Source organism: Bidens hawaiensis, unplaced genomic scaffold (genome assembly GCF_021521415.1).
Source record: "Bidens hawaiensis isolate Kalapana, Puna unplaced genomic scaffold, B.hawaiensis_p1.1 tig00020514_1, whole genome shotgun sequence".
Lineage (NCBI taxonomy): Eukaryota > Viridiplantae > Streptophyta > Magnoliopsida > Asterales > Asteraceae > Bidens > Bidens hawaiensis.
The window spans coordinates 79214-105373 of record NW_027493133.1 but is presented as its reverse complement, the minus strand read 5'-3'; the positions used below and the strand labels follow the sequence as shown (position 1 = coordinate 105373).

Here is a 26160-nt window from a genome sequence, read left to right as displayed (position 1 = left end):
AATTACACGAAGAAGTATACATGAAAATTCCCCAAGGGTTTGCTATGGAAGGAGAAACAAGAGTGTGTCACCTCAGAAAGTCTCTTTACAGTTTGAAACTAGCTTCACGAAATTGGTACAAAAAATTTACCAATGTTCTTCTTGAAGTTGGTTTCACACAATCTAAGGCCGATCATTCTCTCTTTATATATCGACATGGTCAAAACTTTGATGCAACTTTAATTTATGTCGATAACGTTGTTCTTGTTGGAAATGATACATCTAAAATTCATCAAACCAAAGATGAACTCAACAATAGATTTAGCATCAAGGACCTTGGGAACCTCAAATACTTTCTTGGTATAGAGGTCGCTCGTACTACCAAGGGCTTAGTGCTTAGTCAACGCAAATACAATATTTTAGAAGATTGTGGCTTACAAGAGTGTAGGCCTAGGTCGTTTCCTATTGAACAAAATCTCAAGCTACGCAGAAATGAAGATGAACCCAAAGTTGATGCTAGTCGGTACCATCAGATCGTTGGAAGGTTAATTTCTTTGCAGGCCACTTAACCCGACATTGCATACTCTGTGAACATCTTGTCTCAACTTGTGGCAGATCCGAGACAAGCCGATATGAATGTTGTTCTTCAGCTTCTACGATATTTAAAAGCTACACTGGGTCTTTTTCCAAAAGGAGGTTTCAATCTCACTGCTTATTGTGATTCTGATTGGCTAGGATGTCCATACACGAGAAGGTCTAGAACCAGTTATGTCCTTCTCCTCGGTGGCGCACCGATCTCCTGGAAAACAAAAAAGCAATTTGTCGTTTCACGCTCCTCTGCTGAAGCAGAGTACCATTCCATGGCATTTACTGTAAGTGAAGTTTTATGGGTTAGATGGTTAATGAAGGAATTAAATGTCGCTTCCGCTGGACCAACCCCCCTCTTTTGTGATATTCAAGCTGCCCGCCACATGGCCAATAACCCCGTCTTCCATGAACGAACCAAGCACATTAAAATGAACTGTTATTTTGTTCGAGAACGCGTAGACTCTCCTGACATTAAAACATTTTCTATCGACTCCAAGATGCAAATAGTGGACCTTCTCATAAAAGGACTCAGCAGTCAACAACTACGGTTTCTTCTTGACAAGTTGGGTGTTAAAAACTTGCACGCTCCAACTTAAGAGGGGGGGGGAGTATTAGAATAATTGGAATTAATATTTCTTTCTTTATTAAACTTTGACCATCCATAATTCCTGCCACTATCTCTGCAACTATTATAGGGATTTCTATGTTTTGGCCATCATGTCTTTTATTTATTTACCGATGTATTTTCATTCTAAATGTCAATATATAAAATGTTCTTTGAATCATCTAAATTAAGAGATATCACTGTTACTATCAAAAAAGAATTAACAGAAAAGCTAATAGTAGGGAAATCGATTCACCTGCGTTCGAATCCTAGACTGAAGGTTTACTGATTTCATGTAATTTTCAAACGTAGCACTTCGAATTCAAAGATGGATCGTAAACCGGAACTAACTGCCCTGAAACAAACAGAAATCGAAGTAAACAAAAGTTAAGAGACGCGTAAAAGTTGCTAAAGAAAATCATTTGATTAACTATTTCAATATGCTTCATACGAAAAGGCTTTGATCAGTCCAAAGTAGGCATTTATAAAAGTCAATCTACCATTCGATGCTCATGCCAACAAAGCTTGCGACCAATTAAAAGCTTTGATTTCTAAACATTGGAGCGCGATTAAATTTTGCATCAATGTTTACCCTTTTACATGCGCTATTAAATTGTAACGAATCTCCATAATCTTGATACATAAATCGCTATTTAAAAAAATCATTTTCACGTACGTATACCCTTTTTCTAGGCACGGAATGATGGCAGTAGTGGTGAAATGACTAATATAATCTAAAGGAAATCAACATTAATGGTTACGAAATCCAAATAGTGGAAAGTTATATTTTAAGGCTATTTTCAGCTTAAACAAGTTTCGATAAGAAACTTACTTTATTTGCAACATTAATTCATATTTCATAATTGACTATTTACATCTAGAAATGAAGAATGGTGGTAAGAAATCATCTAATGCTATGTAAGAAGAACCTTTATTAATTTCAATACTTGCTTTTATCAATTCTTTGAATTCACTTGCTTTTCTTCTCATATCTTCACCTTTTCCACCTTCACGTTTATCCAACACTACATTTATCACTTGACTCACCTCCTTTTTAGTAATCTTACTATGCACCCATCTCGCTAACACGACACAAACGCCCATCTCCTCCACCAACATCTTCGCATTGTACCCTTGCTCTCCTGCCAACGGCCACCCAATCAGTGGTACCCCTTGGCTTAAACTCTCAATTATAGAGTTCCACCCACAATGACTTAGAAAAGCACCGGTTGATCGATGACAGAGAATCTCTAGTTGAGGTGCCCACTCATACACCATCAGTCCTTGTTTCCCAATTCTCTCTTCAAATCCAGAAGGCAACCATTCGGGTTGAAAATCACCTTTCGGGTCAAACCCTATTGGCGGCCTAATCACCCAAATAAAAGGCCTTTTACTATCTTCCAACCCTTTCACTAACTCCATCATTTCAACTTCACTAATTGTATTCTGAGACCCAAAAGATATATAAAGCACCTAGCGAGTAGGGTGCGAGTCTAGCCATTCAATGCATCTTTTGGGTTGGATACCAGGTTGTTTTCCGGATCTTCGATCAATACTACCCGAACTCATATCCGTACCCAAATCCTTTTTTAACATTTTAGACGGGATAAGGGGACCAATACACCAAACAGGAAGTTTTGTAAACTTTCTCAAGACCTCCAACCCCAATGTTTCTAACTCTTCAATTGTGTTACATAACCATCCATTGGATTGAAGAGACAATGCAATTTGCGGTTTGAAGACTCTTGACCATTCATCTTTTCCATCAGCATCTCGAACATGTTGATTAAGTTGCATGACTGTAAAGCGACAAGACTCCGGGAAGCCTGGCACTATAAACTCGTCATGGGTTCCACCATCGGCTAGGTTCCGGTGAGGGAGATTCAACCAAATCGAACAATATGCGGCGGTACCATACGCTCCACTAGTGGAGAAAGAGTAATTATAAATGTCAAAAGACTTGGCAACGTCATTAGCCCACCCCATGAACACATCTGAGATAATACATACAACCTGACTTCCTTCACAAGATATAGCATCCAAGATGAACCCACGAAAAGGTCCTTCGAGGGCGTTGGAGGCATGCAAGAGTTTTATTATTTGGGACGACAGTAAGGCGTCAGTGTTTTCGGAATTAGGAGGGAGGCCGTGGTCGGAGCTGTTGAACTAGAGAGACTTGAGATGAATAATATTATTAGAGGATGGAGAAGGACGGTTTGTAATGGTGGAACGAAGGTATTCGATGTTGAGAGGGCTGTTAGCGATGGTGATGGTGAAATTAGGATTGTGATCAAGGATCTTGTAGGCTAATTCCAAGAAGGGTATGAGATGACCTTGTGCCATGTATGGTAGCATTATTATGTGTTTATTGTTTAGAGCTTGAGCTTCCATGGTAGATTAAGGTGATTGTTTGTGTTGTGTGACCGAATCCACAGTTAGGTCTTTTATATGAAGAATAGAAAGAATTGCAAAAGATAGATTTTATTGTTTAGAAGAGTTACAATATATAGTAGTTATACAAGCTAAAATCAAGAAGTGATATATTAAATAATACAATCAATAGAATTACGTGCAGATAACCAAAACTAGCAATGGAATTAATTCAAAATATTTGAATTAATATTTTCTTTATCTTGTGTGTTAATATTTTAAAAGCCATGCCCATCAATCTACACATGCATCTGAACTCTCATAATATCATGTCCCTATTTACAAAACATTGATTTAATTTACAAAACGATAATTAATGCTCAAACCTCATTAATTCCAAACAGTATGTCAGTCACGTCCCTATTTTCATAGCATTGATTTCATTTACAAAACTGGACAAAACACTCAAAACTCATCAATTCAAAAACAGTACATTCTGAAAACCTTAACTAAAATGATTGGCTGGAATGGGCGGCAGCAGGCAGCTTTCTTTTATTTTGTTTTATTTCATGCTCTTTCTTTAATTTCTTTGATACCTGGTTTTCTTGACGTATATTAAGTTTCATAGACTTAAAATTCTTTTAGTTATTTTATTTATTTGTTTCAGCAAATAGTTTTATATAACTTATTAGTTTTTATAAATTTATGAGAAATATCAATGTGTCAACACAATCAACATAGAAAAGGATGCAATTCGACCTTGTATAGAGGCATAACTTAATTACTCATGTACAATTTCCTTGTTTTGGTATTGTAAATCTGCCAATATAAGGCATGGTATCTCTCTTTTATGTATATACTCGAAATTATTTAACTTATTACTTTTTTTTAACAGTTTTGTTTCAATTGTTTTATTTGTTAATGTTAACGGTAGTTATCTCAAATTCCTTGTCAAATATTTTTTAGTATTTAATCAAAACCTAGAGACTTTATATGGCACTTGAATTAGACTTAAAACATTTATATATTTATATATTTATCCTTTCAACTTCATTCAAACAAAAATCCGATATATCTAAAGTCTCTTTCACCAAACGTGTCACCATGAATTCTTTCTGCCCATATCTTTTTAAACTATATCGGTGGATTCGCTAAGGACCAATACAATTCACATGTAAAGAGGCCATAGTGCGTCACAGATCAAACCAATACAATGGTGTTTCTGAATGACTCACTAAGGACCATTTAACGATCATTTTAAAATTTTGAATTTCTACACGATGCATATTAAAGATCAGTTTATTTGCATCTTAAATTCATATATTAACATAATAAAAAATCTAGAAAGGACGGTGATCAAAAAATCATCCATCGCTTTAGAAGAAGAACCATTATTAACTTCAATACTTCTTATCAATTCCTTTAGCGTGTTTGCTTTCTTTCTCATATCTTCACCTTTTCTGCCTTCAACTTTATCTAGCATGTTATGGTCAAGTCAAACTTGCAACAAGTCAACTCAGTCATTAAAGTTGAAGAGTCAGAAATTCGTTAAAAGAGGTTATAAGCTGATAACTTGACAAATCATGCTTTGGGTTTAAAGTGGCACGAAGTCAAAAAGTATAGGGACTACTTGTGCCTAATCTCCCTGCTAGTTTGTTAAGAATGGAACTTGGTGATTTGGGGGTTAGGGTTCATAAATTTCCCAATTAGATTATTTTTTACTTTCACATTTCAGTTCCGTAATTCCTTTTTATTTCGGTTTCGTTCTTGTAATCGCCATTGATAATAAAGCTTTCGATTACACCAATTTCATTGTTTCTTTGGTATTTTCTATAACAACTGGTATAAGAGCTTAAGCTAAGCTCTTGATTGTTTGAAGAATTCAATGATGGTTTCCGCAATTGGTGATCGTTATGGCGTCTACCAAGTTCGTGTTAGAGAAATTTAATGGAAGGAATGATTTCACCTTTGGAGAGTCAAGATGAGGGCTCTGTTGGTTCATCAGGGCGTCCCCTGCTGGGAGAATCAAACATGTCGGAGGGTCTCAATGAAAAAGAAAAGAAAGATACTCTTGAAAAAACACAAAGTACCATCATTCTCAGCCTGGGAGATCGAGTTCTGCAAGAAGTATCTAAAAGAATTAATGCAGCCGAAGTTTGGGCCAAGCTTTAGTCGCTTTACATGACTAAGTCTCTGGCTAATAGGTTGTATTTGAAGAAGAGGTTGTCCACGTTTCATATGACCCCTCGGAAGACACTTGAAGATCATACGGATGAGTTCAATAAACTCATCCTGGATTTAGATAGCATTGAGGTGGAATTAGATGACGAAGATCAAGCCTTTATTTTCTTGGCATCCCTTCCATCATCTTATGAACATTTTGTAGATACACTGATGTATGGTAGAGAAACTCTTACCATGTATGAAGTGTTGCCTGCATTAAACTCAAAAGAGTTGAAAGGAGATCATATTATAAAGAAGATGGTGGAGACGGACTGTTTGTAAGTTGGAGATCTGATCAATAGGGTTCTGATCAAAAGGGTAACAAGTTCAAGAATCAAGCCAAATCTAAATCAAGTATCAAAAAGAGATGTTCTTTTGTAACTCAGAGAAACATTTCAAAAGAGAGTGCCCGGAGTTCAAGAAAAAGAAGGGTGAAAACAGTTCATCAAAGGGGCAAAATAGTCATATTGCACAAGAAGATGGCTATGATAGTGCTGACTTGTATTGTGTGAATAATCATGAAGGAAAGATGCAATGGGTAATGGACTCACGGTGTTCATTCCATATGACTCTTTGAAAGAATTCTTTAAAGATCTTAGACATGAAGATCTTCGTCTTGTCAAAACTGGTGATGACAGTTCTTGTCAAATTCTTGGTATAGGTACTATCACACTTTAGATGGTTAGTGGAATGGAGGTTGATCTTAAGAATGTGAGGTATATTCCTAATCTGAAGAGAAGTCTCTTATCTTTAGGTATTTTTGAAAAAGAAGGGTATCATGTTAGTTTAAGAGATGGAAAGGCCATTGACGGATCTAGACCAAAATCTCAGGGATAGCGTTAAAAAAATTAGCGTAATTCATATAATGTAAACGATTTTTTGTGGTATTTGATACAGTAATCGAAATTTTTTTATTGTATTTCATACAATAACTTTTTTTGTTTGAAGTTGGTGCTGGACCGATAATGTGCTAAAAGTAGTTTAATAACTATTAACTAAATTAACTAAAAATAAACACTAAGTAATACTCTAGACTCTCTACAACTCGACTAAACTACTAACCGGCAAGTGAATCGATCGACTCTAGTAAAGCTAAGTAAGTCCGGATATCGAACCCACGAGACTCTCTAAATTACGTTTATTAGCTAATTAGACTCGACTAAAAACACGACTTATTAATTATATTTGTTTGGGGGGTTTTTATTTAAAATACTAATTTAATACTATAATTTTAAAACTAATTAAGAAAACAAGTAATTTAAACGAAAGCAAAGGTTTGTGATTTAAATAAGATGATGATGAGAAAACTACTAGGCTAGAATCCCCTAAATTTCAGTTATGACTTAACCCGGGAAAATATTTAGTTATGGACTGGGATCGTAAAATAGACACTTAAAAGAAAACCCGAACAGGACCCCTGACCCTTCTTAAGAAGACACCTATGGGTTTCTAATAAATTTTAGCGCACACCAGTATTAAAAATTAAGTTCCCTTACGGTCACCTAATTAATTATGATCTAGTTCCTTTATACGAAATCCTACCTTACAGCACGGAAATCAAAGGCAATTCAAAATATTTAATTGATTTAATAGACAATAATAAATAATCAACCATAGACGGACTCCTTACGAAGAACTAAATCTAGTAAGATTAAATAATAAAGATCTATCAATAACCTAGCACTTTACAGATTTTAGGTTAGCAACACACTTAGGTTTATTTGGCAATATTATTCCTATGATCTTATCATGACATCAATCATAAAATAATCAAAAACACAAAGTAATTGATCTAATAGCAACCTATCATATGACAAACACTAATCAAGGAAACTATGGAATAAAACTCATCAAACAATCCTAAGCATCCATATGCATCAATTTAATATAAATAAATCTTTTACTAAACCATAACAATAAATAATCCCAAGTCAAATCAAAACATCAAAGTATGTTCATCATAACCTAGGCAGTCTAAGGGTTTAGCCAACAACCATACTCAAGACCAAAGGAAAGTAAATAGGTTCAAATAATGAATTCATGACAAAAACAATAAATTCAAACTGAATAATAAGTATGTTTGGATGAATAGGTATTGAACCCGGACAAAAAGCTTCTTTCTCTTTCTTCAAAACTGCTTTGCGGCTGGCCTCTGTTGCTTGATTCCCCTCTCTGTCTTTTTTCGTTTTTCCAACAGGAGACGGCTCTTCTATATATAATATTTCCTCTAAATGTATGTAGCTGACCTTATGTCAATTGTCATAACCCTTTCTTGTGTCCAAAGTTAAAATCTAACTTTAAGCAGGCCCAATTTCATTTATTTGTTTACTTTGCTTTTGTGTTGCCAACGCCCAAAGTGGCTTAATTCAGCGGCCCACTTGATCCTTTTTAAATGTATTCAGCCAAATGTCGCTCTCTCCATTATTATTACTTCTAGAAATAGCTGCAATAAAACACACATATATCATATATCATACGTACTCCTCAAAGCTTACCAACTAGAATGATTATTAAATGCAATATTTAATTCATTTAATTCTCTCACACTTGATATAATTAGCTTCTAGCCACTCCACAATTTGTAAACGAGACAGTGTATGTTGAAAAGATTAGAAATAATACACATATAGAATTGTTTGGAGATTCACTTGCTTGTATAAAGTTTAATATAAACTAAACACTTATATTAGCTCATTTTCTCATGAAACCTTTAAAATAAACATATGAACCACTTAAGAATAATATTTAATAAGAACATGGTTTAAAAGAACTTAAAAGTGTAGGGAATATTTATATAATAATATGTATATTTTAGACCATATTAACCGATATCATCGTTTTCATGGAATTTTCATTTAAAATGATTGATAATATGACTTTGTCATTTGATCTTCCAAATTCCCTAATTTTAGAAGAAACAAAATTTAAACCATAAACCCATAATCAATTTCAATTTATACGTAAATCCTAAATCCCTAATCAGTTCCAATTTAGAAATAAACCATAAATCCCTAATAAATTAAAATTCTCGATTTACATTATCCAATAAACCATAATCAATCATTCAAATATTCAATTGCTCGTAAACAATTCCAAGTTAATAATTTATATAAACAAATTAACAATTTCAACTTTAGATAAAAGTAGAAGAAAATTTAAATTGAACCGTGGAAGAGGGACTGAGGGAACACAGGCTGTTAGCTACTTGGCTATAATGTGGAGGCCCACTGACCGGAGGAACAATGAACAATGACTTTATTTGGTTTGAGCTTTAATTTGGTTAGTCTTTAAACTTTGTTTGGGCTTTAATTGTTTTTAGCTTTTAATGTGGTTAGGCTTTAAACAAATAGGGGTAACGTTATATTTTTCAATGGTAGCAAAATACGAAAACCGACCCAAAAAACATAAATTTGCACTCCTGACGAAAAGTTGAGAGGTAGCGAAGGCTACCCCTAGTTTTTAACTAGGTCTGTCCCTGTGTAAGGCTAGAGTAGTAAAAGGATCTATGATTATGTTAACAGGATCTAGAAACGATAATAATATCTATCTCTTAGATGTAAGGTTAAAGAGTCAGATTCTATAAATGTTGCATCATTTAGTGTTAAAAATGATGCATTACTTTGGCATAGACGACTAGGTCAAATTAGTATACAAGTGCTTGCTGAGTTGAACAAAGAACAAGTTCTTGGAAAACTAAGGAGTTGTCACATCAATTTTGTGAAAGTTGTGTGTTATAGAGGCATAAGAGGGTCAGTTTTATCAGGCGTAAACATCCCACAAGAGGTATCTTAGATTATATACACTTTGATTTGTAGGGCCCTTCAAAACATGATTCATTGAGTGGTGCAAGATACTATCTCTCAATCATATATGACTATTCTAGAAGGGTTTGGGTATACATACTTAAGAATAAGAATGATGCCTTAGGGAAGTTTAAATAATGGAAAAGATTGGTAGAAACACAAACTGAGAAGAAGCTTAAGAAACTTAGAACAGGTAATGGTTTAGAGTTTTGTAATAAGGAGTTTGATCATTTGTGCAAGTCAAGTGGGTAGCTAGGAATTTGACAGTACTAGAAACTCCTCAGCAAAATGATTTGGCCGAGAGATTGAATAGAACTATTGGTGAAAAAATGAGATGTGTGCTAATTAATTCTGGTTTTCCAAAATGTTTTTAGGCTGAGGTTGTGACTATTGCAGCCTATTTGATCAATAGATCACCATCAACAGCCTTAGACATGAAGACACTTATGGAACCTTGGTTTGATTATAAGCAAGATTATAGTGATCTTAGAGTATTTGGGTCACTGGCTTATGCACATATAAGCCAAGGGAAGTTAGAATCTAGAGCATTGAAGTGTATTTTTCTAGGTTATCCAGATGGTGTGAAGAGGTATAGGTTGTGGAGACTATAAGGGAATGATCAAAGAATTATTGTTAGTAGGGATGTCAAGTTTAACGAAGACATGGTTTATAGAGATGTGATGAACATGGGTGAAGGTACATCTGAGGGTATTTATGTCAATCAAGGGGGTGTTCAGATTGAGTTGGAGCCATTTTTCAAGAATATTGAAGAAAACCAGGCAAAGATTAGTTCTAGCATTATTGAAAATAGTCCTAGTTTGGCTAGAAACAGGACTAGAATGTAACATCCTAAAATTTATTATGTTGAATAAAGAAAGTTATGTTAGTGATTTCGCGTTTTTAATTATTAATATCGGGTAGGAGCGGGTCATGGACTTGGATTAATTGAGATAGGATAAATGAGAATGGGATTTCAGGGATATAAATACCCCCAAAATCCCAAAATATCTCATTTCTCACCAAACTCCACACACACTCCACACACTCCTCAAAACACACACATAACCGACCGAGATCCGAAGTCGAGACCCGAGATTTTGCTGGTAGATCTGAGTTGGAAAGGTAAGAACTAATCCCGCAAAGCTATTATTACTGAAAATGGTTAGGATTTGACGGGTTAATCGGACCCGAAACACAACTGCCCAAATCGGACCCCTAAAACGTCGATTTTAGGCCGATTTGATGGTTGGGATTTGTAGGCGCCGATCATACGATTCCGTGGGTACCAAAATCAAGTTATTTGGCTAAGAAACGAAGGAGTTATGGGCAAACAGATCTGCAGCGCGACAACTTCGCCTTCATCTGGGCAACTTCGCCTTCAAGCGATGAACTTCGCCTGCAAGCTAAGTTCGCCTGATGAACTTCGCCTGCAAGCCAAGTTCGCCTGATGATAAGTTCGCCTGAAGCCAAGTTCGCCTGATGGCAACTTCGCTGAAATGATAACTTCGCCTAAAAGCCAAGTTCGCCTGAGGGTTAACTTCGCCTAAAAGCCAAGTTCGCCTGAGGTTTAACTTCGCCTAAAAGTGAAGTTCGCTTAGAAAATAAATTAAAAACCTAATGGAAAATGTGTTAAGACAGTTATCGAAAATAAAATTTTTCCAAGCTGACCTGGCAGCTTAACCCCAGCCAGGGGCTCTGCCCCTTGGACCCCGCTAGGGGCTGCCGCCCCTAGAACCCCGCTGCCAGGGGCGCTGCCCCCGGACCCCCGTTCGTTGTGGGTCATATATAGATAGAAATACAAAACGAGAAGTAGTAGTTAATTGATATGTGTAAATATTATACAGTTAGCCGAGCCCAGTTAAAGAAAGGAATTACGATCAACGGCGAGCGTAACAGGATCCAGGTGAGTTTCTAGCCCCATTCCTTGTTATGTTTTCGGGGCTGTGTGCATACTTGATGTGTTGTTAATACATTTATCCTAAGTGATAAGTGTATGCCATATGTGATATATGTGATATGTATGAATGATTGCTTGATGGTTCGTGAACGATCTTCGGATATTGCACGTACTGTCAGGTTGCAACGTTATAAATATGGCAAGTATGATATGTATGTTTATGTGTATGAACGTAATAAAGTTAATAAAAGAAGGAAATGACGGTTGTATGGTTGTATGGTTACGAAAAGGGTACCAGACCCTAATAATATCTGTGATGTTAGGGACCAGACCCTCATAATATCTGTGATGTTAGGGACCAGACCCTTATAATATCTGTGATGTTAGGGACCAGACCCTAATAATATCTGTGATGTTAGGGACCAGACCCTCATAATATCTGTGATGTTAGGGACCAGACCCTTATAATATCTGTGATGTTAGGGACCAGACCCTTATAATATCTGTGATGTTAGGGACCAGACCCTTATAATATCTGTGATGTTAGGGACCAGACCCTTATAATATCTGTGACGTTAGGGACCAGACCCTTATAATATCTGTGAGGTTATAGGGCGAAAGGCTCTTTAAAACGTATGATTATGAATGTAAAGAAAGTATGTAAGTAAGAAAGAAAGTATGTAAGTAAGAATGAAGGTATGAGTACTTATGTGTGTATAAAAGAAAGTTATGAGGTTAAGTACGTATGTATGTAAGAAGGTGTTGTATAGTATTGTATGATTAACTAGAACTCACTCAGCGTAGCTGACTTTTAGTATGCACGCAGGTGAGTAGGTTGAGACAGCTGGCTTGAGTGGAGGACACATGGCAGAAGACTAAAGCCTGGCATCTGAAGATCTGATATGTTTTATAAGTTATGTTTTGATTTTGAAAGACAAGAGGAATGTTTTAAGACATGATTATGAATCGATATGTAATGTTTTATGAAAGTTTTATATTCCGCGTAAAGTTTTTAATTAACTCTGATATTTAGAACTGTGTTTATGAGTAAATCCAACACGAAAGTAGGGTTACCGGTAACGGGGCCTTACAAGTTGGTATCAGAGCAAAGTTCGAGAGATTTAAGCATCCTACATGCTTAGACTCAAACAGAGAATGGGATTTAAGTAAGAAAAGAAAGAAGATGCCAGTTCAAGAATGCCATGTGTCGCTCAAGCAAGATCAGTAAAGGTGAAAGGTACGATTAAATGATATACGTTAATGAGAAAGAAAAGATATGAGAATGGTACGGATAGGAAAAATTGATTGTTTGAATTGACTAACTACTTAAGTAGAACCAGCACAAATAGACTCATAAAAGGAAGTGTATAGGACACGGAAAGTAACGTGATCAGCTAATCACAACTGGCCACTGTTATTACCTGTTAGCCTTACTATCCTTGTACTAGATAGTTCCTTGAGTGATGATGTTTGTGTTTTCCCCTTTAGAATACTAATGGCTGGAGCTGGAGAATTTGTTGAAACTGGGGGTCGCACTGGACGTCGTGGCAGGCCTCGTCTTGTCCGGCAACCTTCGGTAGAAGAAGCTTCCCACACCGAAGATGAAGGAAGCGCAGCTGGAGGAAACCAGAACAACAACGAAGAAGTTCAACTTAGCCCCGCAGTTCAAGCAGCCATCGTTCAGGCTGTAGTTGCTGCTGTGAAGAACCTGAATCCCGAAGGATCTGCTGGAAGCCGTGAGCGAACTGCTGAAGGGGCGGGTGGTGATGGTAGAAAAGATGGGGAAGGTGAAAGAGGGGCCTCGAGTGGGGATAAGTCTGTGAAAGTCGATGATAGGAGAGGAGGACAAGGTGGGTGCAGCTATAAGTCCTTCAAAGGTTGTGACCCGCCTAAGCTGACTGGTTTAGGAGACGCAATCGCTACTCTCCAGTGGATAACCGCTATGGACAAGGTTATCCGCATTAGCGAATGCCGTCCCGACCAAGCTGTGGGTTATGCTACTCAGTCATTCGTAGATGAGGCTATGTATTGGTGGGAGAGTGTGGAGCAGAGGAAGACCCGTGAAGAGATCAAAGAGATGAGGTGGGAAGATTTGAAAGAGTTGGTAATGAAGAAGTTCTGTGCAGATGCCGAGGTTGAAAGAACGGAGATGAAGTTCCAGAATTTAAAAGCCGGTATGATGACGCATCGTGAGTATACCACGGAGTTCAACCGACTATCTAGGTTGGTGCCTGACATGGTTGACACCGAGGTCAAGAGAATCAAATGTTATGTGAGGGGGTTGCCACAAAAGGTCCGCATGTTAGTCAGGGCGATTCAACCTGCTACTTTTGATTCGGCTGTTGGACTCGCGGAAATGGTCTATGCTGACGTGGCCGCGGATGATAGGGTGGAAAGGGACGAAGAGAAAGAGAAGAAAGGGGTCACTCCTGCTAAACGACCCGGTACTCAGTTATGGAACTCCAAGGATAAGAAACAGAAAGTGTGGGAGAAGAGATCGTGTAAGACCTGCGGAAAGAGGCATGGTGGTGAGTGCAAGTGGGGTAAAAGTTCTAATGTTTGTCTCAAATGTAGAAAGGCTCATGGTGGAGAATGCAGAATGGGGTCGAATGCCTGTTATAAGTGCGGGAAGGTAGGGCATTATGCCAATGAGTGCAGTGCGAAGCCAGCATGTTACAAATGTGGCAAGACAGGCCATATGTCAAGGGAGTGCACTGAAGGTGTAGCTGGAGGTAGTGGAAAGAAGGATGCCGATCAAGCTAGGCCCAGAACTAGAGCCTACATGCTGACCCAGGAACAAGCCAGGCAGATTCCGGATGTCGTCACAGGTACGTTTCTAGTGAACGATGTTTCCGCTTCTGTATTATTTGATTCTGGTGCGAATAGAAGTTTTGTAGCTACGACGTTTAGTAAACTAGCTAAATGAAAGGCTGCCGAGTGTCTGAAACTTTTGTAGTAGAAACCGCAAGTGACACTTCGGTGAAAATAACAAAAATGGTTAAGAATTGTAAGATAGAGTTAGAGGGACATGAGTTCCCTGTTACTTTGTATGTTATGGCCTTAGGAGGGTTCGATGTAGTCTTGGGTATGGATTGGTTGTCTGAGTTTGAGGCTCAGATAGTATGTAAAAGTAAGATGATAAGGTTAAAGTCATTGGATGGTAGTGCGGTGACGGTTTATGGTGATAAGGAGAGTTATGGGCTTAATGTCATTTCGATGATAAAAGCCGAGGGTTTGTTAAGGCGAGGGTGCGGTGCCTACCTGGCGTATGTTGTCAACGCTACGGCCGAGACGAAAGAAATGAAGAATGTTCCTATTGTGCGCGACTACCCAGAAGTATTCCCTGAGGATCTTCCGGGGTTGCCACCTGAGCGAGAGATAGAATTTCAGATAGATCTAGTACCAGGAGCCCAGCCCGTCGCGAAGGCGCCTTACCGTCTAGCACCGTCCGAGATGAAGGAATTGATGTCCCAACTACAAGAACTCCTCGACAAGGGGTTTATCAGACCGAGTGTTTCTCCGTGGGGCGCACCGGTTTTGTTTGTGAAGAAAAAGGATGGAAGTATGAGAATGTGCATAGACTATCGTGAGTTGAATAAGCTTACGGTAAAGAATAGATACCCCTTGCCTAGGATTGACGATCTGTTTGACCAACTGCAAGGTTCGAGTTGGTTCTCACGAATAGATCTCAGATCAGGCTACCATCAGCTGAAGGTGAAAGAGGTAGACATCCCTAAAACAGCGTTCCGAACGCGGTATGGACACTACGAGTTCCTTGTAATGTCATTCGGTCTAACAAATGCTCCTGCAGCATTTATGGACATGATGAACAGGGTGTGTCGACCAATGTTGGATAAGTCAGTTATCGTTTTCATTGATGACATATTAATATATTCAAGGAGCGAGTCTGACCATGCGGAGCATTTGAGAGAAGTATTGGAAGTTCTGAAGAAAGAGAAGTTGTATGCCAAGTTTTCGAAATGCGCGTTCTGGTTAAGAGAAGTGCAATTTCTAGGTCACGTGATTAATTCGGAAGGGATTACCGTGGACCCAGCTAAGATTGAGGCGATAACGAATTGGAAGACTCCGCAGAATCCGACTGATATACGAAGCTTCCTAGGGTTAGCTGGCTACTATAGGAGATTCATCGAAGGTTTCTCCAAGATAGCCGCACCGCTGACCGGTATGACCCGAAAGACGATAGTATTCAATTGGGGAAAGTTTCAGGAGGAAGCCTTTGAAGAATTGAAGAAGAGACTCACGCAAGCTCCAATCCTTACTTTACCCGATGGTGATGAGGATTTTGTTGTTTGTGCTGATGCCTCGCATCAAGGGTTAGGTTGCGTGTTGATGCAACGAGGGAAGGTGATAGCCTACGCGTCTAGACAGTTGAAGGTCCATGAGAGTACTTATCCGACGCATGATTTGGAGTTAGCAGCCGTAGTGCATGCTCTTAAGATATGGAGGCATTATCTGTACGGTACTAAGTGTACTATCTATACCGATCATAAGAGTTTAAAGTACTTCTTCGAGCAGAAAGAACTGAACATGAGACAGAGAAGATGGTTAGAATTGATAAAGGATTACGACTGTGAGATTAAGTATTACCCCGGTAAAGCTAACGTGGTCGCTGATGCGTTAAGTCGTAAGAATGAGGAAGTCCTTGCAACCGTGAAGTCATACAAGTTGATCATGAACTCAAGTCTTTTTGAAGAAATCATCAAAGTGCAGTCTGAAGTGTTAGTAGACGAAGGGTTAGTAAAGAAAGAAAGGATTTATGGCCAGCAAGATGAGTTGATGGAAAACACTCATGGAGTTAAAACTAGATTTGACCGTATGTGGATTCCACGCCATGGTGATCTTAGAAGTCGAATCTTAGATGAAGCTCATAAGTCAAGGTACTCAATCCATCCTGGGGCTACAAAGATGTACCAAGACTTGAAAAGAGATTACTGGTGGCCAGGAATGAAGAATGATGTAGTGGATTATGTTAGTAAGTGCTTAACTTGCTTACAAGTCAAAGCCGAACATCAGAAGCCTTATGGGATGATGCAACCGCTAGAGATACCTGAGTGGAAATGGGAACACATCACCATGGATTTCATAACTAAGCTACCTCGTACAGCTAAGCAACATGATACCATCTGGGTGATTGTGGACCGTTTGACCAAGAGTGCTCACTTTCTACCCATACGAGAGGCCATCTCGTCAGAAACGTTAGCAAGCTTGTTCATTAAAGAAATTGTAACCAAGCATGGAGTACCGTTATCGATCGTGTCTGATAGAGATACACGGTTTACTTCAAGATTCTGGAAGAAATTCCATGAAGCTATGGGGACGAGGTTGAACATCAGTACGGCGTACCATCCTCAAACCGATGGACAGTCCGAAAGGACGATCCAAACCCTTGAGGATATGCTACGTGCTTGTGTTTTAGATTTTGGTGGAAGTTGGGATGATCATCTGCATCTGGCAGAGTTCTCCTATAACAACAGTTACCATTCGAGCATTGGTATGCCACCGTTTGAGATGCTTTACGGTCGACGATGTAGAACCCCGGTGTGTTGGGGTGAGATTGGTCAGAAGGAAATGGGAAGCCTAGAAGTGGTTCAAGAAACGTCTTCAAAGTTCGATCAGATCAAAGCAAGAATGAAAGCCGCTCAAGACAGACAAAAGTCTTATGCAGACAAGCGGCGACGACCAATTGAGTTTAACGTTGGCGACTATGTGATGCTTAAGGTCTCGCCTTGGAAAGGAATTATCCGTTTTAGAAAGAGAGGGAAGCTAAGTCCGAGGTATATTGGACCATTTAAAATTTTGTATCGTGTGGGGGAAGTAGCTTATAAGCTGGATTTACCCGATGAGTTAGGAGGAATTCATTCAACCTTCCATGTTTCTCATCTGAGGAAGTGTCTAGCTGATGACACGTCTCACGTGCCATTAATGGACATTGAGGTTGATGAACAATTGAACTACATCGAGCAACCGATAAAGATCGTTGATCGCAAGGAGAAGCAGCTTCGTCACAAAACTATACCTTTGGTAAAAGTAATATGGAAACACCGCAAGGGATCAGATGCTACTTGGGAAGCCGAGGACGAGATGCGCAAGTTTTACCCTAGTTTGTTTATGTAATAGTTAGGTTTCGGGGACGAAACCTCCTTAAGGGGGGAAGACTTGTAACATCCTAAAATTTATTATGTTGAATAAAGAAAGTTATGTTAGTGATTTCGCGTTTTTAATTATTAATATCGGGTAGGAGCGGGTCATGGACTTGGATTAATTGAGATAGGATAAATGAGAATGGGATTTCAGGGATATAAATACCCCCAAAATCCCAAAATATCTCATTTCTCACCAAACTCCACACACACTCCACACACTCCTCAAAACACACACATAACCGACCGAGATCCGAAGTCGAGACCCGAGATTTTGCTGGTAGATCTGAGTTGGAAAGGTAAGAACTAATCCCGCAAAGCTATTATTACTGAAAATGGTTAGGATTTGACGGGTTAATCGGACCCGAAACACAACTGCCCAAATCGGACCCCTAAAACGTCGATTTTAGGCCGATTTGATGGTTGGGATTTGTAGGCGCCGATCATACGATTCCGTGGGTACCAAAATCAAGTTATTTGGCTAAGAAACGAAGGAGTTATGGGCAAACAGATCTGCAGCGCGACAACTTCGCCTTCATCTGGGCAACTTCGCCTTCAAGCGATGAACTTCGCCTGCAAGCTAAGTTCGCCTGATGAACTTCGCCTGCAAGCCAAGTTCGCCTGATGATAAGTTCGCCTGAAGCCAAGTTCGCCTGATGGCAACTTCGCTGAAATGATAACTTCGCCTAAAAGCCAAGTTCGCCTGAGGGTTAACTTCGCCTAAAAGCCAAGTTCGCCTGAGGTTTAACTTCGCCTAAAAGTGAAGTTCGCTTAGAAAATAAATTAAAAACCTAATGGAAAATGTGTTAAGACAGTTATCGAAAATAAAATTTTTCCAAGCTGACCTGGCAGCTTAACCCCAGCCAGGGGCTCTGCCCCTTGGACCCCGCTAGGGGCTGCCGCCCCTAGAACCCCGCTGCCAGGGGCGCTGCCCCCGGACCCCCGTTCGTTGTGGGTCATATATAGATAGAAATACAAAACGAGAAGTAGTAGTTAATTGATATGTGTAAATATTATACAGTTAGCCGAGCCCAGTTAAAGAAAGGAATTACGATCAACGGCGAGCGTAACAGGATCCAGGTGAGTTTCTAGCCCCATTCCTTGTTATGTTTTCGGGGCTGTGTGCATACTTGATGTGTTGTTAATACATTTATCCTAAGTGATAAGTGTATGCCATATGTGATATATGTGATATGTATGAATGATTGCTTGATGGTTCGTGAACGATCTTCGGATATTGCACGTACTGTCAGGTTGCAACGTTATAAATATGGCAAGTATGATATGTATGTTTATGTGTATGAACGTAATAAAGTTAATAAAAGAAGGAAATGACGGTTGTATGGTTGTATGGTTACGAAAAGGGTACCAGACCCTAATAATATCTGTGATGTTAGGGACCAGACCCTCATAATATCTGTGATGTTAGGGACCAGACCCTTATAATATCTGTGATGTTAGGGACCAGACCCTAATAATATCTGTGATGTTAGGGACCAGACCCTCATAATATCTGTGATGTTAGGGACCAGACCCTTATAATATCTGTGATGTTAGGGACCAGACCCTTATAATATCTGTGATGTTAGGGACCAGACCCTTATAATATCTGTGATGTTAGGGACCAGACCCTTATAATATCTGTGACGTTAGGGACCAGACCCTTATAATATCTGTGAGGTTATAGGGCGAAAGGCTCTTTAAAACGTATGATTATGAATGTAAAGAAAGTATGTAAGTAAGAAAGAAAGTATGTAAGTAAGAATGAAGGTATGAGTACTTATGTGTGTATAAAAGAAAGTTATGAGGTTAAGTACGTATGTATGTAAGAAGGTGTTGTATAGTATTGTATGATTAACTAGAACTCACTCAGCGTAGCTGACTTTTAGTATGCACGCAGGTGAGTAGGTTGAGACAGCTGGCTTGAGTGGAGGATACATGGCAGAAGACTAAAGCCTGGCATCTGAAGATCTGATATGTTTTATAAGTTATGTTTTGATTTTGAAAGACAAGAGGAATGTTTTAAGACATGATTATGAATCGATATGTAATGTTTTATGAAAGTTTTATATTCCGCGTAAAGTTTTTAATTAACTCTGATATTTAGAACTGTGTTTATGAGTAAATCCAACACGAAAGTAGGGTTACCGGTAACGGGGCCTTACATAGAAGAACTACATACCTCCTTTGGGGTTTAAAGATACTAAAGGCATATTTGCATTAGCTTTTATGGCTGTTGAGCAAGAAAGTATTTTTGAAGGCTATCAGTTCAGGAGATAAAGACAAATGGTGTGCAACCATGAATGAAGAAATGGATCCTTTATACAAGAATGGTAAATGGGAACTGATGGAAAAGCCTAAAGATCAAAAGTTAGTGTCTTGTAAATGGATATACAAAGTGAAAGAAGGATTGAATCTTTGAGAAGAACCAAGGTATAAAGCAAGACTTGTTGCCAAGGGATTTACATAGAGGGCTGGTGTTGACTACAATAAGATTCTCTCACCTGTGGTGAAGCATTCTTCAATAAGGATAATTTTGTTTTTAACTGCTTCTTTAGATTTGGAACTAGAGCAGTTAGATGTCAAAATAGCCTTCCTTCATGGAAGTTTAGAAAAAGGATTTATATGAAGTAACCAAAAGCTAGGGTATGAGGTGGTGGGTAACGAGGAAAAGGCTTGTTTATTGAAGAAATCTCTTTGTGGACTTAAACTGTCCCCAAGACAATGGTACAAGAGATTTGATGAGTGTATGATAAGTAATGGGTTCAACAGAAGTGCCTATGATAGTTGTGTGTATCATTGGGGAGACTACAAGGGTAGTTTTGTCTATTTACTTTTGTATGTAGATGACATGTTGGTGGCTTGAAAAGATAAAGATGAGATTAAAGCAACTAAAGAAATTTTGATGTAGGACTTTGATACGAAAGAATTAGGTGATGCCAGATATTGGGCATGGAGATTCAAAAAGATGGGAGTTTGAAGCTATTAAAGTTGTCACAAAGTTCTTATGTGTAGAAGGTTTTGGCTACTTATGGTATGTCAGATAATAATGTGAAAGTGGTAACAACTCCTATTGCTGCACATTTTAAACTTTCTGCCAATGATCTAAAAGATGAAGCATGAAGAATTGATGTGGAAAATATACCATATAAAATGTTGTTGGTAGCTTAATGTATCTTATGGTCTGTACCAGATATAGGCTATGAAGTAAGTCTTGTGAGTAGATACATGGACAATCTAGGAAGAAATCATTGGGATGCAGTAAAATAGATTTTTAAGCTTAAAAGGTACTAAAGATATTGGTATAGTGTTTAAACAAAGATTTGAATATAGTAGCAATTTGGTAATTGGCCATGTAGATTTGACTTTGCTAAAGATTTGGAGAGAGGAAGATCCATATATGGCTATGTATTTCAAGTGTTTGGCAATACTATAAGCTGGAAGGCTCAGTTGTAGAAAAATTGTTTCACTATCAACAACTGAGTCAAAATATATTTGCATTAACAGAAGGAGTTAAAGAAGCACTTTGGTTAAAAGGATTTGTGTTAGATTTGGGAGTCAAATTGGATGATACAATGGTGTGCTTTGTGATAACCAGGGGTTGTTTAATTGTCTAAGAATAGTATGTTTCTTGAAAGATCAAAACACATAAATGTCAAACTGCACTTTATTAGAGAAGTGGTCAATAATAAGAAAGTCAAAGTGTTGCAGGTGAAAACAGATGAAAATTCTACATATATGTTTACCAAAACTCTTCCAGAGCCTAAATTGGAGTATTGTGTCAAGATGTTGGGGCTTGGTTAAAGCCAATTGTGACTTTAGGTGGAGAATTGTTTGGTAAGTCAAAATTGCATCAAGCCAACTCAGTCAATAAAGTTTAAGGGTCAGAAGTGTCAAGTTGTTAAAGATATTATAAGATGATAACTTGACAAATCATACTTTGGGTTAAAGTGATAGAAGACAATAGTATAGGGACTACTTGTGCCTAATCTCCCTGCTAGTTTGTTAAGAATGGTTACTTGGTGATTTGGGGGTTCGGGTTCATAAATTTCCTAATTAAATTAGTTTTTACTTTCACTTTTCAATTTTTTAATTCCTTTTTAATTTCGGTTTTATTCTTGTAATCGCCAATGATAATAAAGCTTTCGACTACACCATATTAATTGTTTCTTTGATATTTTCTGTAACATAACACTACACTAATCACCGCACTCACATCCTCTTTCATGATCCTACTATGCACCCCTCTCGCTAATACCACACAAACACGTCTCCTCCATCAACATCTTTGCATTCTCTTTCATGATCCTACTATGCACCCCTCTCGCTAATACCACACAAACACGTCTCCTCCATCAACATCTTTGCATTAAAGCCTTATTCTGCCGCCAACGGCCATCCAATTAGTGGCACCCCTTGGCTCAAACTCTCTGTCACAAAAATTCCACCCGTAATGGCTTAGAAAAACATCGGTTGATGGATGGAATGGTCTCTATTCTATTCTATTCTATTCTCGAAGTGCCCAGTTATGTACCACCAATCCTTGATTCTCTATTCTATTCTTGAAGCCATTAAGCAACCATTCAGACCGGAAATCTCCTTTTAAATCGAACCCAATCGGTGGCTTGATTACCCAAATTAAAGGCTTCTTCTTGCTCTCTTCCAACCCTTTTGCTAATTCCATCATTTGGGTCTCACTTATTGTATTCGGAGACCAAAATGAAATATAAAGCACCAACTTGATAAGGTGCGAGTCTAGCCATTCAATGTATGTTTTGGGTTGGATACCTGGTTATTTTTCAGATCTTTGACCAATACTACCCAAACTCATATTCCAACCCAAATTCTTTTGTAGCAATTTTGATGGAACAAGAGGGCCAATACACCAAACCGGAAGTTTAATGTTTTTTCACAAGGCCTCCAACCCCAATTTTTCTATCTCTTCAACCATGTTACATAACCAGCCGTTAGAATTAAGTGATAATAATATTTGGGGTTGGAAGTAACTTGACAACTCATCGTTACCATCAGCATCTTAAACATGTCGAGAAAGTTGTGTGATCGTAAACCGACAAGATTCTGGGAACCCCGGCATTGACAACTCGTCATGGGTTCCACCATCGACTAGGTTCCGATGAGGGATATTCAACCAAATCGAACAATATGTCGCGGTACCATACGCCCCATAGTGGTGAATGAGTAATTAAAAATGACAAAAGATTCAGCCACGCTATTAGCCCACCCCATGAACACATCTGAAATGATGCATATCAGCATACTTCCTTCACCAGAAATAACCTTAGAGATGAACATACGAAATGGGGCTTCAAGGGCGGTGGAGGTATGTAAGAGTTTTACGATTTGTGGCGGAGATAGGCCATCTGTGTTTTCTATATTGGGAGGGAGACCGTGATCGGAGCTGTTGAATGAGAGAGACTTAAGATGGATATTAGAGGGCAGAGAAGGGTGGTTTGCGATGGCGGAACAAAGGCATTCAATGTTAAGAGGGCTATTGGTGATGGTGATGTTGAATTAATTAGGATTGTGATTAACAATCCTATAGGCTAGTTCTAAGAAGGGTATGAGATGACCTTGTGCCATGAATGGTAGCATTATTATGTGTTTGTTGTTCAGAGCGTTACATTAGGCCAGATCAAAATAGGCTTGGTTAAAATGAGCATGTTAAAAAAACATGAAATAAAGATAAAATAATAATTTCACCTTATTAAATTACTATATCTTATTAAATTACTATATAAATGAACATAAACACAAAGAAACAATAAGATGACAACAATGTTTTATTTTTGTCAAGCTATATCAGTGTAATAAACCCTAATTAAAAATCGGTTTATACGACATCATCTAGGATATGTGTGATAGGTAATAATATAAGTTCTCAACCCCGTTGTGCTAAATCGACACTAAAACATCAAACATTTTGTTCTCGTTTTTTGTTTTTAATATATTCGGCCTTTCTAAAAGACTAAAAAAAAATAAGAAACAAAAACATGAGGACAGAGTTATGAAAATACCTATACCACAAGGGCTAATAATAACAACCAGTGAAGCACATAGAACCCAAAAACCCTCGTTGAGAGCTTCTTCTCCAATGGCTATTACTGCATACATCAATCTCATCTCCCCCAAATAATGGTCACAATCAGACCTATACAACCATTCAAATCACAAGGTAAATCTTTTATCTTCAACCTTTGCATCTGCATATACTATTATTGAACCTCACATTCATCAATTTCTTGTCAAATTTACTTAAACCCATTCATGTATCACATCCAGAACTTTAAAAAATCACTTATTCTCAAAAGGGTTATTATTAAGTTGACCAAAAATCCAATTTCTCCAATTGGGTCACACCCTGCAATCCAAAGCCCTAGAATTTATCGCACAAAAGCAGCTTGTAACCCCAAAAACAGCCCTAAATCGATTGATTTTACTGATTATCGAGAAGCCGAAGATGCGTTGTTAGATTACTTACATTCCACTAGAAACTTACAATTTATCGATGCCGAAAACATTAGTCGAAATTCCCCTAGGTTTCTTGAAAAGCTGCTGAAAGGGGTTATTACTAATGATAATGTTAATAATAATGAGAATATCGGGCAATTCGTGGCCAGGTTCTTGCGGTACCATCCGATTAACGAGTTCGAGCCCTTTTTCGAGAGCATGGGGTTGGACCTGAGTGAGTTTACAACGCTTTTGCCGCGTGATTTAATGTTCTTAACTGATGATAAGGTGTTGTTGGAGAAATATCATGTGTTATGTCAATACGGGTTTGCCAGTAAAAGTATAGGAAAGATTTATAAGGAGGTTAATGAAGTGTTTAGGTTTGATGATGGGGTTTTGTTGTCACGCCTCCGTGAAGTTGAAGGTTTCTTTTTGTTAGATCAATCTGCCGTTGCTAAAATTGTAGGTTCGTGTCCTAATGTTTTAATCGGGGGTGAAAACAGTGATGTTGTTTTTAAGGTTGTTACAGAGTTAAAGAATATAGGGATTTTGAATAATTGGTTTGTTGAGAATATATCAGATGATGAATGTTACAATTGGACACGTATGGTACAAGTTTTGTGTATATTAAAACAATTAGAGTGTGACAATGCGCGTTTAGGAAGATTATTGCATAAACATTCGACAATTTTGTTAGAAGGTTCGGGGCTTACTACGTTTTTGGTTATAACATTTTTGCTTAAGTTTGGAGCTTCCAAGACGGATATTATATTGTTATTTTCTCGGTTTCCAGAATTAATATGCGGGATTTTTTTTCGAATCTACGGCGGTCGTATTGTTTTTTATTAGGAATTGAAATGGATGTCGATAATATTGGGAAAGTTTTTCGTTCGCACCCGCATATACTTGGGTCGTGTAGTTTAAAGGGTGTGAAAACGGCATTAAATTGTTTGAATTCGGGGAAAAAACGTCTTTGCGAAATAATAATGAAAAACCCCAAGGAGTTAACGAATTTAGCTATCGGATCAAAAGTTACACCACTTCCGTCATCAAAGGAACGTATTATAGAAAAAACAAAGTTTTTACTAGATTTAGGGTTCGTTGAAAACTCAAAGGAGATGGAACGCGCGCTTAAACGGTTTCGTGGGCGAGCGAATGAGCTTCGTGAACGATTTTATTGTTTGGTCAATGCAGGGTTTGACCAAGAAGTTGTGATGGAAATGGTGAAATCAGCTCCTCAAATTGTTAACCAGTCGAAAGAGGTGCTTGAATTGAAGGTTGACTTTTTGGTCAACGAGTTGGGGTACTCGTTGGGATCGATATCGGGATACCCGTCTTCATTGTCATATGCTATAGAGAAGGTGAAACTTAGGTGTATGTTTTATAATTGGTTAAAAGAGCAAAGGGGGACTAATAGTATGGCTCTTAGTTCTTGCTTGCTCAGAAAAACAATTTATTAAAGATAAAGTTAGAAGTCATCCTAAAGGTATTGAGGTTTATGAGATGTTAAAACAACAGATTTATTAATTGTATAATGTGCGAACGGTTTTATTTATTTATTTTTTTTTATAAAAAGATTTGGTATGCATTTGTTTGCGCTTCCTGCTATTGCAGAGGTGTTCATGGCGGGAAATGGGTACAGCCTCTTTGATTCCACCAGCGCACGGCGCACCTATTTCCAAGGTGATTTCAGAGTTCAGGAGTCTTCAGACCATTATATCATCTATATCTATTGATCCAAAACACCACATTATATCATCAATTCACCAATTCCCCAAAATTAAATCCTCAATTTACCTTTCTCCTCTTCAATTTCAGTTTTTTGTATTCAATTTCTGAAATTGTTTTGGATAATCTGTTATGGTTCTTATGGAACTATGCATAACATTGTAATCTGTTGTGGAATATGGATAATCTCTTTTGGATAGTATGTTATGGAATTTTAGCTTTGGATATGACATTTGATTATCTGCTATAGAATTAATGTTTTGGTAATATGTAATTATGTATTTTGGTATTTTTTGTTTTAAATTGGGTACACCGAACCGGATTCTATGGTACACCGTA

General features: G+C 38.1%; 3 pseudogenes; 1 reads left to right on the top strand and 2 right to left on the bottom strand.

Moving 5' to 3' along the window:
• Window positions 1-2038: 2038 nt before the first annotated feature.
• On the bottom strand, window positions 2039-3562 carry LOC143560930 (UDP-glycosyltransferase 92A1 pseudogene; annotated as a pseudogene).
• A 1273-nt stretch (window positions 3563-4835) lies between these two features.
• LOC143560929 (UDP-glycosyltransferase 92A1-like) lies at window positions 4836-23256 on the bottom strand (annotated as a pseudogene).
• A 460-nt stretch (window positions 23257-23716) lies between these two features.
• LOC143560914 (transcription termination factor MTEF18, mitochondrial-like) lies at window positions 23717-25620 on the top strand (annotated as a pseudogene).
• Window positions 25621-26160: the final 540 nt, after the last annotated feature.